Source organism: Falco punctatus (genome assembly GCF_963210335.1).
Source record: "Falco punctatus genome assembly, chromosome: 3".
Lineage (NCBI taxonomy): Eukaryota > Metazoa > Chordata > Aves > Falconiformes > Falconidae > Falco > Falco punctatus.
This window is the reverse complement of record NC_137582.1, coordinates 54,588,648-54,600,153: the sequence shown is the minus strand read 5'-3', so window position 1 is coordinate 54,600,153 and position 11,506 is coordinate 54,588,648. Positions and strand designations below refer to the sequence as shown.

Here is an 11,506-nt window from a genome sequence, read left to right as displayed (position 1 = left end):
AACAAAACAAAACAAAACAAAACAAAACACTGTTTCTGCTTTTAGTGTTGCCATTACAATATTTCCTCTGGACATGATGCTCTGGTTTTGTTTCCCTGTGCTGTTACCTGTAGTACTGACGGGTGCCATGGAGGGCATAACAAAAGCATACCACACATCATCATAACAAGCTGACACAAGACGGTGTTAGATGAAGGACCTTTTCAAACCTGATGCCTCCCAAGACACTCACTAATAGCCGAGACAGCAGGGATTTAATCTGATATAAAGCAATTGGACAGAAACTGGCTTATGTGTGTGCGTGTGTAGTGCTACAAGATGCCACAAACTTCTGTTTTATGACTCAGCCACAAACATTTGTTCCAGGCAAAACACAACACACAGTGTTCCATCCAGGGAGCAACATTTGTTTAAACAAATTAAAAAATATCAATTTGTTCTTTTTAAAATTTGTGAGTGCCACTATTTCCTGTTCCTTTCTTCTACCATCCACCCACATCACTCTGCATGTGACTCAGTAGGGATTTGATTTATTGGGATTAATTTGGCAAATGATTAGTTCATAACGCAGAGTAATGGCTTTGCAATTCTTTTTGGGGAAGTGGTAGTAGTTGTTAGAACAGAGAAATACCTGATATGAGGGCGGAGTACCTGCCTGTGCCAGTACAAGGTTTCTCAAGACCGTGTGATTTCCTCTTTGCTTGTCCCTGTACAGAGGGGCACAGCTTAGTTACCACTGAGGAAGTTCTCCCTGGTCCTGGATATGTCATGGTAGCAAACTGACCCCAACAACATGGAATTTCCAACTCCTTGCATTTACAAACTTGTCTGGATTTGCTGTGCTAGTGTATTTGCATTTATTAACTTCAGAGGAACTGAATTATCTCAGGAAGTTTACATATTCCTGCCTTTTCTTCAAACATTGGATACAAACCAAACTACATTCCAGGAAGAAAGGGGGAAGATTGGTATTGCAAAATTGGAAACAAAATGACAGCAGGAGCTCACAAAACAAAGAAAAGACAGGGCTGGAAACCCCCTGATGCTGGTCCCCTTGTCCTTGCTGGTAGCTGGGATGAGGCTGTGACAGTGGAAAGCAGAAAGCTGCCTCTGCCAAACTCCCCAGTTCTGCCTTTCAAAATCAGACACTGAGGCTTCACTGGAGCTGACAGTCCAGCTCACTACGCTTCACCTCCTATAGGAAGCAAGCAACACTGTCAAGGACATGCAGATGAGCAATTAGCAGCATGCTGATGAGTAATTGAGAGTTCTGATTTACTTTGGACCAGCCTGACATGGGATAGGGTGGGAAGCCAGAAGCAAAAAGGGGTAAATTTTCCCCTTTCAAAAGGAACGGGAGGGAGCAAGGCTCTCTGACAGCATGCCTCTGTGTCCTGGCGGGGCCACTGGGGACCATCACCCTTTCAGTTCAGACCTCTGTGGCTCACTGAGGGATGTGGCTGCTCCCTGGGGCAGTGTATTTGTGGGACCTTCTGAACACCTCAGCATCAGTTTTCTCCTTGGGGAGGATGCTGGTTAATGCAGATTTCTGAACGTACAGTTCTGTAAAGTCGAAATACTTGAAGCCCTTTGAATCTCAGTCACAGAAACACTAAAACTTTCTCCTACTTTCCTTTTATTAACTCCCCTTTTGTAGTTTAAAATATTTAGGGCAACGTATGATTTTTGAGGCTCAGATATTTATTAAAACCAGCTGTGCTCCTTGCAGAGTTTGTGAAACTGCTGTGAAAGGCATCTCTTGCTGGATGGTGAGACCTCATTCCTGAGAGAGGTCCTGGATTCCTTATCAAAAAGCCAGCACAAGGAGCAAGTCCTGTCTCTACGCATACCTTCACGTCCATGCCAGTCAGAGTCCAGCAAGTGAAAGGGGAATTTCTGTGCTGTTCTCTGCACCTTACCCTTCTCTGCCTTGCTTTGTATGGGGAAGTGGGCGTGAGGACCTGTGTTGCCAATGGACTTTGTAAACACAACATTGCTAAAACAAACCTTAAATTGCTGTGAATCCTGCAAATGCTGATAGAGATGATGGACAGAAAACTTCAGTGAAGTTGCCTTTGTTTGCTATAGTCTTTGAATTTTTGCTGATCATAATTGGTTTCATCGTCTGACTGCAACTAGAAAGGGATTATTTCTTTTGCTCTGGAGTTTAAGGATGAGCATATTTGTTCAGAGGATAGATGAGACCAAATTAGAACATGCTACTGGGGCATAATAAATTCACAGTAATTGCAAGCTAGTATTCCTTAATTCTTCCAACACCATCATCTGTAAATATTCTGAACCTTTCATAGTCAGCTCATTTGTGTTTTTTTCCTTATTGAATTAACTGTTGTCTTTTCATTCATGCTGTCTCCGGAGGGAAACCCCTTTTAAATCTTTTTGGTTTAATTCCATTAATTGGCATATTGTGTGGTCTTACTTTTCCCCTCCTGGGTCTTGAACTTATGTTCCTTCTGTTCTTAAACTCCTTAGCTATATTTCTGCAGCTTTGACTGACAACTTGCTTGATCAGAGGACAAAGCATTTGCTTTTTTATCTTTTACTTCCAGGCTAATGTTTAACAATGTATTCAGTTTATCAGTCAGTTTGTTAATCCAGGGTGAGAGTTCTCTATTCTGAAGTCATCAAAAAATCAACAATAATAGACTCATTTATTCTAGACTACATTAAATTATTATTAACTATAATAATTAAAAATAAATAATTTAAAATTCCTCAAGCCTTTACTGATTTATGGATAGTTCTTGCTTTTTCCCTTTGCTAGCAACTTGCATGTTTTGAATCCTTTTTCAGTTACACTAATGAAGACAGCAACTAAATCATACAGCCTTTTCAGTATGAAAAATCAGAGGGTGAAAGTTTTGCTTTCAGCATCATAACTTCCCCCTCATATTAGCAGAAGAATGAGAGTGTGGGAAGTATGCAGCATGAAGGAGAAAAAAAAGTAGTCTTGCTGAAGCTTTATTGCAGTAGCAAGAAAAATGGGTTGAAAAACATAGCCTTAATACTACTTCTAGTCAATATATTTTATGGTTATAATAAACTGAATTAATGATACATTGAAAACGTTTTGTTGTTGCTCTTTTTTTACAGGATACACAAATCCTATAGAATAACTTTACTGTAAGTTACTCACAGGAATTATGTCAAGCTATAGTCTTGAGTAATCTTATATGCCATCAACCAAGTGTAGACAAAGCAGGACAGAAAGACATCCAATGCAGTGATGAGGTTACGCAAAAGCAAAACGATCACATCATTCTGGCCACCCTGGTATCCCTTATATCAACATGTCGCTGATCCTGACCAGAGTACAAGGTGCAGTTTTCAAGGGTGAGAAAAGATGGTTGCATGAAAGCTTTCCTTCAGACCCAGGAAGATCCTGATATGAAAACAAGCAGTGCTCTAAACATCATGGAGTCTTGCTTTGTATTTGCTCCTTGTTATAGAGCAAGACTGATAAATACTTATTTTTATATATATAAAAATTATGCGGAGAGGCGGAGTTCTAAAGAAGCCAACCCAATGAGAACTGTTCACTTCATGGCTCGCAGTAATAATGGCCTCTCATTTAATCAGCCAAGACCACATTCAGATCTTTCCTTGGGCAAGTTCTCATTCAATGACTAAAAATCCACAAAAACTGCTGACAGTAAAAATTACTGCTGGACAACTCCGAAGAGGATTTTGCTATTATAAGACTTCAGGACATGGCCCATAGCTGTATGCATCCATTCAAACTTAATGAAAGAGAAATTGTATACTTCGCCGTGTTTCACTGTGGAGGTGTTTAGTTGTTGGAAGTGGCGTCAGACCCACCTGGCTCAGCTTGTGCATTTGTTTGTTCACAGTGCCCAGATGGTAGCAGCTAGATTAGAAACGGCTGACATCCTTGGGAGCATATGAGTGCTCAGCCTTGTCAAAAGTTCTGCATTTAACTTGGATCCCATAACGACACAACCTAAATAAATGATCACAAGCAGTGTTGCTTAGCCTTACACAAAGAGGAAAGGACTTTAACACATTCTTTTCAGCTTCCATTCTTCTCACCTAACCTTCTGAAAATACTGATTTGTAACTTTTTTAGTTATGCCTATGGGCATATAGGATATTACCAGTCCTAAATGAGGGTGTCCGCCAAACTGCAGAAATTAATCTAGTCTCTGCTCCAGAACTACTTTAAGGTGAGAGTACATATTTTAACATGTAGTTTGGAAACTTTCAAGGAAGGAACATTCTGGCTCATTGTGTCTTTATGTCCTTGTTATCATGGACAGCATTTACTTTAAATAATTTTCATGAGCCTCACCACAAAACTTGTTCAAGTTTTTCATCTGCACTGCCCATCATAGAAGGCTAGGTCTGAATTTCAGGGCTCTGCTCTTTACAAACCTTCTAATTTCTGCTCTGAATACATTCCTTGTCACTTTACTTGTGCTTGTGATGACATATTAAGCAGATCATTTTTCGTTATGGTTTAAGAGACCTTTCTATATAGGTATTCATATATGATGGACAGAAAGATCAGCTGAGTGAGGAACTGGAACTGAAGTTTACTGCAAGCCTTCTCATGAAACCTGCTCCAGCATAACTTTTCATATAACTTATGAAACATATGTTATATGCATATAACATAACATAAAATGTATATAGCATAACATATCTTTTCAGGGATAGTTAACATTTCCTTACTATCAAAGACACAATTTATTGTCCTAATAAGGCACCTGTGCATTTTCAGCTCCCAGCTTTCTGAGATGCCCAGCTCCATGAGTGCAGGTTTCAGACACCAGGCAGTGCTGGACAATCGCAGGTCTTGTGCTGATTTCAGTGTCTTAATATTTTGGGTTAATTTTACCTAAAGCTTCTGTGCTTGCTCCATGTTTTCCCCTGCTGTGTTTTAAGCCACCAGGTCACCAGGGGAGCCACAAGAGCTTAGCAGGGGACTGTATGCAGGCAAGCAGTGACATTCCAGAGGGTAGATTTTCAGTATGCCAGGAAAAACAGCACAGAGCTTGTAACCACAGCTAAGCATAACAAGGTTTTGCACGTCTGTTAGTATAGGCAATAGACAGCTCCAGTAACAAGACTTTCCAAGATGGAGAACCATTTCAAGATCAGTGTTTCTTACACTACTGTGCCATGCTTTTCATATATGTATGCTGCCAGGAAGGCTAGCAGAGGTACCATGCATATAATCCACTTGATCTTCCTAAATGCCAGCACTGTCCCTGTAAATTAAGCCGTCAGTTACACTTAAATTAGTGGCAGATTTCTGTGAACAAGAAATCCTCATATTCAAACAATCCAATAGATTGTACCTATCATGGATTTGACTATATCCAATTTTTTGGTCATCTTTAACATCATTGGCTTGGGAAAATATTCTGTTGTTAGAGTAACCAATATGGATATAGCACCTTTGTATGGCCCAGCTGCATTTCCTGAGAACTGGAGAACAGTCCTGAGAACTGAAACTGAGAACAGTCATTTTGGTGGTGCCCATGAAACCAGATTCTTAAGTCAGTTAAATTACAACAAAAGCAACGGTGCAATTCAGACCAGAAAGATAAAACAAGAACAGCAGGCCACAGAAGATGCTGTTTTCAGGAACAAGGCTTCATCTACTGACAAAGATAAATTAAAAGCTCTGCTTTCCCTGACTCATTAGAGGCTAGAACAATTGGAGAACAAAAAAACCCTACAGAATTTGCTAGTGCTTTTAAGGTGAGCAAGCATATGACCACAAGCAGTCCTTTTTCAGAGCAACACTCACTCAAGCCAAAGCAACAGAGCAAGTCAGGGCTTAACTCAAACAATTCACACAGAGGGCAAAAAGCCTGACTATACAGAGCTTTGTGCGACTGCCTTTAAAAGATGTATTATTATAAAAGAAATAGTTCAACAGATGCAACTCTAATTTGAACCCTAGTGGTAACAGTAGGGTAGTATTTCATACCTGCGCAACTCACTCTTCTTCCTTCACTAGAAAAGGTACACGACTATGATGATTTCTTTTAATGACTGCAACTGTAACTTGGTGCTAGCCACTTTAACTTTGGACTTTTTACTTTAACACTGGACCAGGGGCAACTAAATCATTGTGGCATTTCAACATGTTTCTGCTCACTGGCTTAGCCATGGTAGCAGTGTGGCTTTAAAGGGTTGCAGTTTGCTGAGATGATTAAACTCTGTAAAACCTTAAAAAAAAGATATCTGTATTTTGCAGCTCTGCTATCTAAGAATAGCCAAGGCTGTTCAGAAGTCAGCCTCAGCTACTCCTGCTTTATCTGTTTATTCAAATTCCTGCTAGGACACCTTCAGTTTTATCTTCCATTTTCCATTGCTCAACTTCCCCTTGCAAGTTCCATGAAACAGAATTTGGTTAAGGTAATTCATGTAATTAGCTTAGTGTATCCTTATGCTTCAAACACAGATGCCTGAAAAGCGCATGCAATAATTTTTGCAAAAACTGATCCATTTCTTCTTGCCTAGTTCTTAATAATTTTAATAACATTTCAAAATTTGGAACAGTAGTTCAAATTTTGGAAGTTTAGAGTAACTGAACCACTAAACATGCAATGTAGCATGTTGTTGGAGGGTGCCTTCAGATTCTGAAGAAAAACATTTTGGAGGAGGAAGGAAATAGAGAAGAAGAGGAATAATAAAAAAAACAAGTTTAGAAGGCATCCTAAACCACTGTTCCCTACTTGTTAAACTTAATAACTGAAATAGGTCACATATATTGCAATCCATATGTTCTTTCTGGAGAAGAGTTATTGATGTTATTTCAAGGGTATACACAACTTCAATCAAACAGAATGTCTTTTTCACAGCTATTGTTGTTGTTACTATGGCTTTCATGCTCTTCTTTCAACAAAGATGTTCATGAAAATTTTTAGGCTTCCCATGTGGAACAGCCACAGTATGAACAAACCAAAAATCTGTAGCCTTTCTTGAGAAAGATCCCTAAATTTAAAAGTCTGAATAGGCCAATACATGATAGATTATAATTGCTTTTAAGTAGACAGCGTTATGGCCTCACGTCAAGCAACAGCTAATTATTGAGGTCATGAAAAGGGTGCTCTGGCACTAATGTATATTAATCACATAAAGACTAATGTACATATTCCTAGATAAAAATGATACATCAATAAATTAAGATTAATTCCCTTTTCATTGACTGGTCAGTAAGTCTAGTTCTAAGAAATGCTAATATATATTTATCTGCTGGAACATAATGTTATTTTACTATTTTATTAGTTATTGCCCTTACTGCATGAAGTCATCCTCCCTTTTAAAATGCCAAACCATTTGATGGTCTGTTAAAATGCCAGATAACATGTGATGTTGATAATAAAACCAATGAATACAAATAGGGGGCTGAAATTAATCTATTCTAAAAGTGTTACATTTTTGCTGCCTGTTTTTGTCATTAATGTTATGGAAGTAAGAAGTATTGAATGAGAATGTCATAACCTTTACCAGTGTGTAGCAAAGCACCACAAAGGCAAAAAATGTTCTTTGATCATCCTGTGGGGGCTGGCAGACTCTGGATGGTGATTAATAATTATGAGACATTTAGAGGTAATTTTTCAAATTCTATCTAATTTAGCATAATCTATAATACATACGATTAAGAGCTAGTTCAAGCTGGTGCTTTCAATCTTTGTTCAAAGACAAAACTTTTAAAGAAAATATTTTAGATAAACTAGGATCAATGCCCTTTGGGTAGAACAAAGACTAACGAGTAGTTAGCATCTTGGTGACAACCCACCAGTCCAGGGACTTTTAATCAAAGCAGACTCAAAATTGGCTGTGGTTAGATATGAGGAGTACACCATCAGGATGACCATGAGCACTGGCCACCAGGAGAATGAGCCCCAGCCACAGGTTATGGATGTTCACTAGCAGAGTGTCCCTTCGAAGGGAGAGGTGGCTCAGCAGGTCTTTGACCTCCTCCAAGGTGTGTTCTTAGAGTAGGGCAACTGGGTCTGGTCACCCTTTTTAAACAGCGATGTCACGCAGTGACTGTGGGTACAGACCACACTGCCAGTCATTCCTAACAGTGAAGGTCTCTGGCACGGTTACAGCATTTCTGTCTGCATTTGCCTGATGAGTGACTAAGAACTTTGAAAAGTTGTAGCTTTCACAGCCCAAATTGGCAGAGACCAGCAAAACAGGACTATTATGGTCATGGTTAAGTATCCCACCCCTAATAATTGTAATGCTTAAGGGCAAGATTAGTAATGCTTGGGGAATTGAAATATGAGACCAACGTAAGGTGCTGCAAACCTGAGAGGTGTGGAATACTTTGCATTTCATTCAAAGGTGCTTAACACAGGGCAGGATCAGGCCTTACCTCTTCCAAAGACCCATGCTCTGGGAGAATTTCCATGTTATGCAATGGAGTGAACCTGTGCCTGCTGGGCAAATCTGTTCCAGAAACCAACCCAAAATAATCCTGTCAGCAAAGCATTAGCAGAATAAAGCCATTTCAAAGCTCAGGTATGCGCCCATCACACTGTTCTGTTCTGTGCTGAGTGCTGATGCCAACTCTTGTTGACAATTACTTGGGAATGCTGCAGCCTTTAATTAGAGGTTGTCAACATGCCTAAAGGTCCTGAAAGCGTGCAGAATAAAATCCTGTGGAAAGCAAAGAGAGATTACTCAGTCCAGAAACCAGTGAGGATAGTTACTCCCAATCTGAAATTGTTCTGCTATGTGACAAGGCTCCATCTGCTCCATCATGAAAGAATTGGAGACTTTTTTAAAAAAAATCTTATTTTTTTTTTTTTAAATTAAATTTTTCTTAAAAAAATTTGAGGCAAATGTATACTGGCCAAGTTGGAGAATATGTGCCTGCACTTCTGCCTTTTACAACTAAGGAATAACTATGGAATAATCACTACGGTGAAGGTAAGCAAGTTAACCTCAGTTTTAATGATCTGGGAACAGAGTTCTGTGTGATGGCATGTACTCTGAAGCAAATGCTGATTTATGTATTTCTTTTTTATCTTTCCCTTCCTGCCAAGCAGCTTCAAATACCATGTGAAGAATTCTGGGTAAATGACCCCTTTTGAACAGGGAAGGCTAATCAATATTTTTTAAGCAATGGAAGATGGTGGAAGAAACAATGAATTAAACTCTGATTTTTCAAGAAAACCTTGGGTATATGTATATGAAAAAAATGGTAACTTTTTCTCTCAATAGATAGGAACCTTGTCCCTAAGATAGGGATAAAAAAAAATCACCTATTTAATAAATGCCATTTATAATGCAGGGAGAATTGATTTACTGGTTTGAAAGCATTCTGCCAGTCTAGAAGTTCCTGTAATATCTAAATCACTGTCTATCAAATGTCTGTGCAAGCAAAACAAAGCCCTATCACTTGAACAGCGAAACAACTTTTCATATTAGTCAGTAGGAACTTGATAAATCCCACTGATGTAGAAAATTAGCACCTTTGCATGTTTCCCAGATTCTGATTTCATTTTGGATGCTTGGTCATGCATTATAAGCTCTGCCTGGCTGGCTGTAACTATTTCAGTTGAGATCTATTATTTCTAGGAGAATTATGTGCCTTGTTAGGGAAATGCCAGCTATTTCCACTTCAGCATCTGCACTGCAGTTGATCTATTATTAACATTGAGCTCATTAAAAAAAATGAAAGAATCTGTTTCGTGTCTTTGGGGTGGGGGTTACTGAGGCTTCTGTTGAAACAAATAAGATGGCTGTGCTGCTTCCAGTTGACACAGCTGTCAGGGAAGCATTGGCTGTCACTGCACCATGTAGGGATGCTCGGCTACGAGGGCCTTGTAGTCATATGTAAACAATACCGTGCCGATGACAGGTTTACAACACTGGAGAAAACATGTGCAGCTGTTAGCCTCTGGTTTTTATAGCGCAAAAAAAAAATGTTTTTCAACGTGCGAGCATTTGGCACAAATGCAACAGCAATGAGAAGGGATGGACAGGCAGCTGATGGCAGCTTTGTGTCTACCTGGCAGGGTGCTGTCCCACACCACGCTGAGGAAGGGGCTGATGAACACCTTTCTTTCTCCTTGCCTGCTTGTTTTCCTCTGGGTGGCTTTGCAGAGAAAGCTGGGCTCCTGTTGACCACATAGATGGGTTTTGTGTTTAAAATGCTGAAGGGTTCCCTGTGGGGGGAGAAAAACATCACTCTGGGATGCTCTAGGAGCAGTCACTTGGGCCATGTATCACTGAGACGTGTAATAGCCACTATTACAGGAGGGCTTTTAAAATAGGGAGGGTAAAAAGGGGTACTAGAGTTTGGAAATTCTGACCAAAAAGTCTTGAATGGGAGGGTACACAGAGGCCTGAAAAAAGAAGCTGAGGCGCAATGATGTCTTGAAGTAAGTTTTATCCTGTCCCACTTTTGTGTTAAGAACCCCGAGCACAGATTGCTTTCTAACCCAGCAGACAACATATAGACTGCATGTTAGAACAGGTGGGGAAAATGAAAAGCAAAGGAAGTTAGAAAACTGCCATAATTTTCCTGTAATAAACAACACTGACATTCTGATCAACCACATCCCAAAACACTAACTGTATTTTACAAATAATTACTGTGTTGTCAAACTCCAGTGTATACATGCTCGTTACACTTTAGCCTCAGGCACCTCAACTAGCCAAATCATGTTAAAAAGTACAACTCCGTCAGCAGCATAAGTTTAAACTTGTTCTTCAAAACTTATTGGCTCACATACCTTTCTGTGACAGAAAGATCCTAGCACATCCTGGTTAATGTGCTGTTGAACACCTAAGTCATGGTAACCTAGAAGAAAGGGTTAGTAAAGAAAATGATCTGGTACCTGTTCTCTAGCCTTGCAGGCAGTGTCACTGCACAGTTTGTGCCTCAATACTTAAATTCTTTTCCACTACACTGGCTGGACCCCATTGACATCCACTGGGATGGTTGCTGGCCCTTGCTGTCCTCTCACCCTAGATTGGCATTGGCTCGGAAAGTGCTAGTTAGCATATTTCAAAAATATGCATGAGGAGTACATGGACAAATAAAGAGCATCATGGCCCAGGGCTTGTGGGTATGCCCTTGTCATGTTTACTATACCAGTATGGATGTAGCTTTAGCACAGATGGTAGTGTTAAAGCCATTTTCATTAACTTTTAATTCTATAGGACAATGGGCTGCTGCAATATACTGGAATTCCCTATTGCAAGGCGGGTAGTTGGCAGTGCAGTGAGGCAGATCAGTCCCTTGGATCTCAAGATGCATCATTCACAAAGACTTTAATGATCAATGGAAATGGTTGCTTGCTCACAAAATAACATAACTACAGAAAACAAAATATCCAGGGAAGCTGTTGCATGTTCCCATCTGCAAACATTGTGGAAATTTGAAAACTGATAGAATTAACTATTTGTGAAAATCTTTTTTCATTACTTCTTAGCTAGGGTTTGCTGTCTTCCCCATTGATTCTATTTTTCCTTCATATTTTTAGAA

The 11,506-nt window shown here is 39.7% G+C and overlaps 1 long non-coding RNA gene across 1 annotated transcript in view; it reads right to left on the bottom strand.

The window, feature by feature from the left end:
- The window catches only part of LOC308061698, a 37,946-nt gene extending 37,846 nt beyond the window's left edge, over positions 1-100 (bottom strand). The window contains exon 1 of the long non-coding RNA XR_013927326.1: positions 9-100. This is a non-coding gene — a long non-coding RNA (uncharacterized lncRNA). The remainder of the gene's footprint in view (positions 1-8) is intronic.
- Between the last annotated feature and the right edge of the window lie 11,406 nt (positions 101-11,506).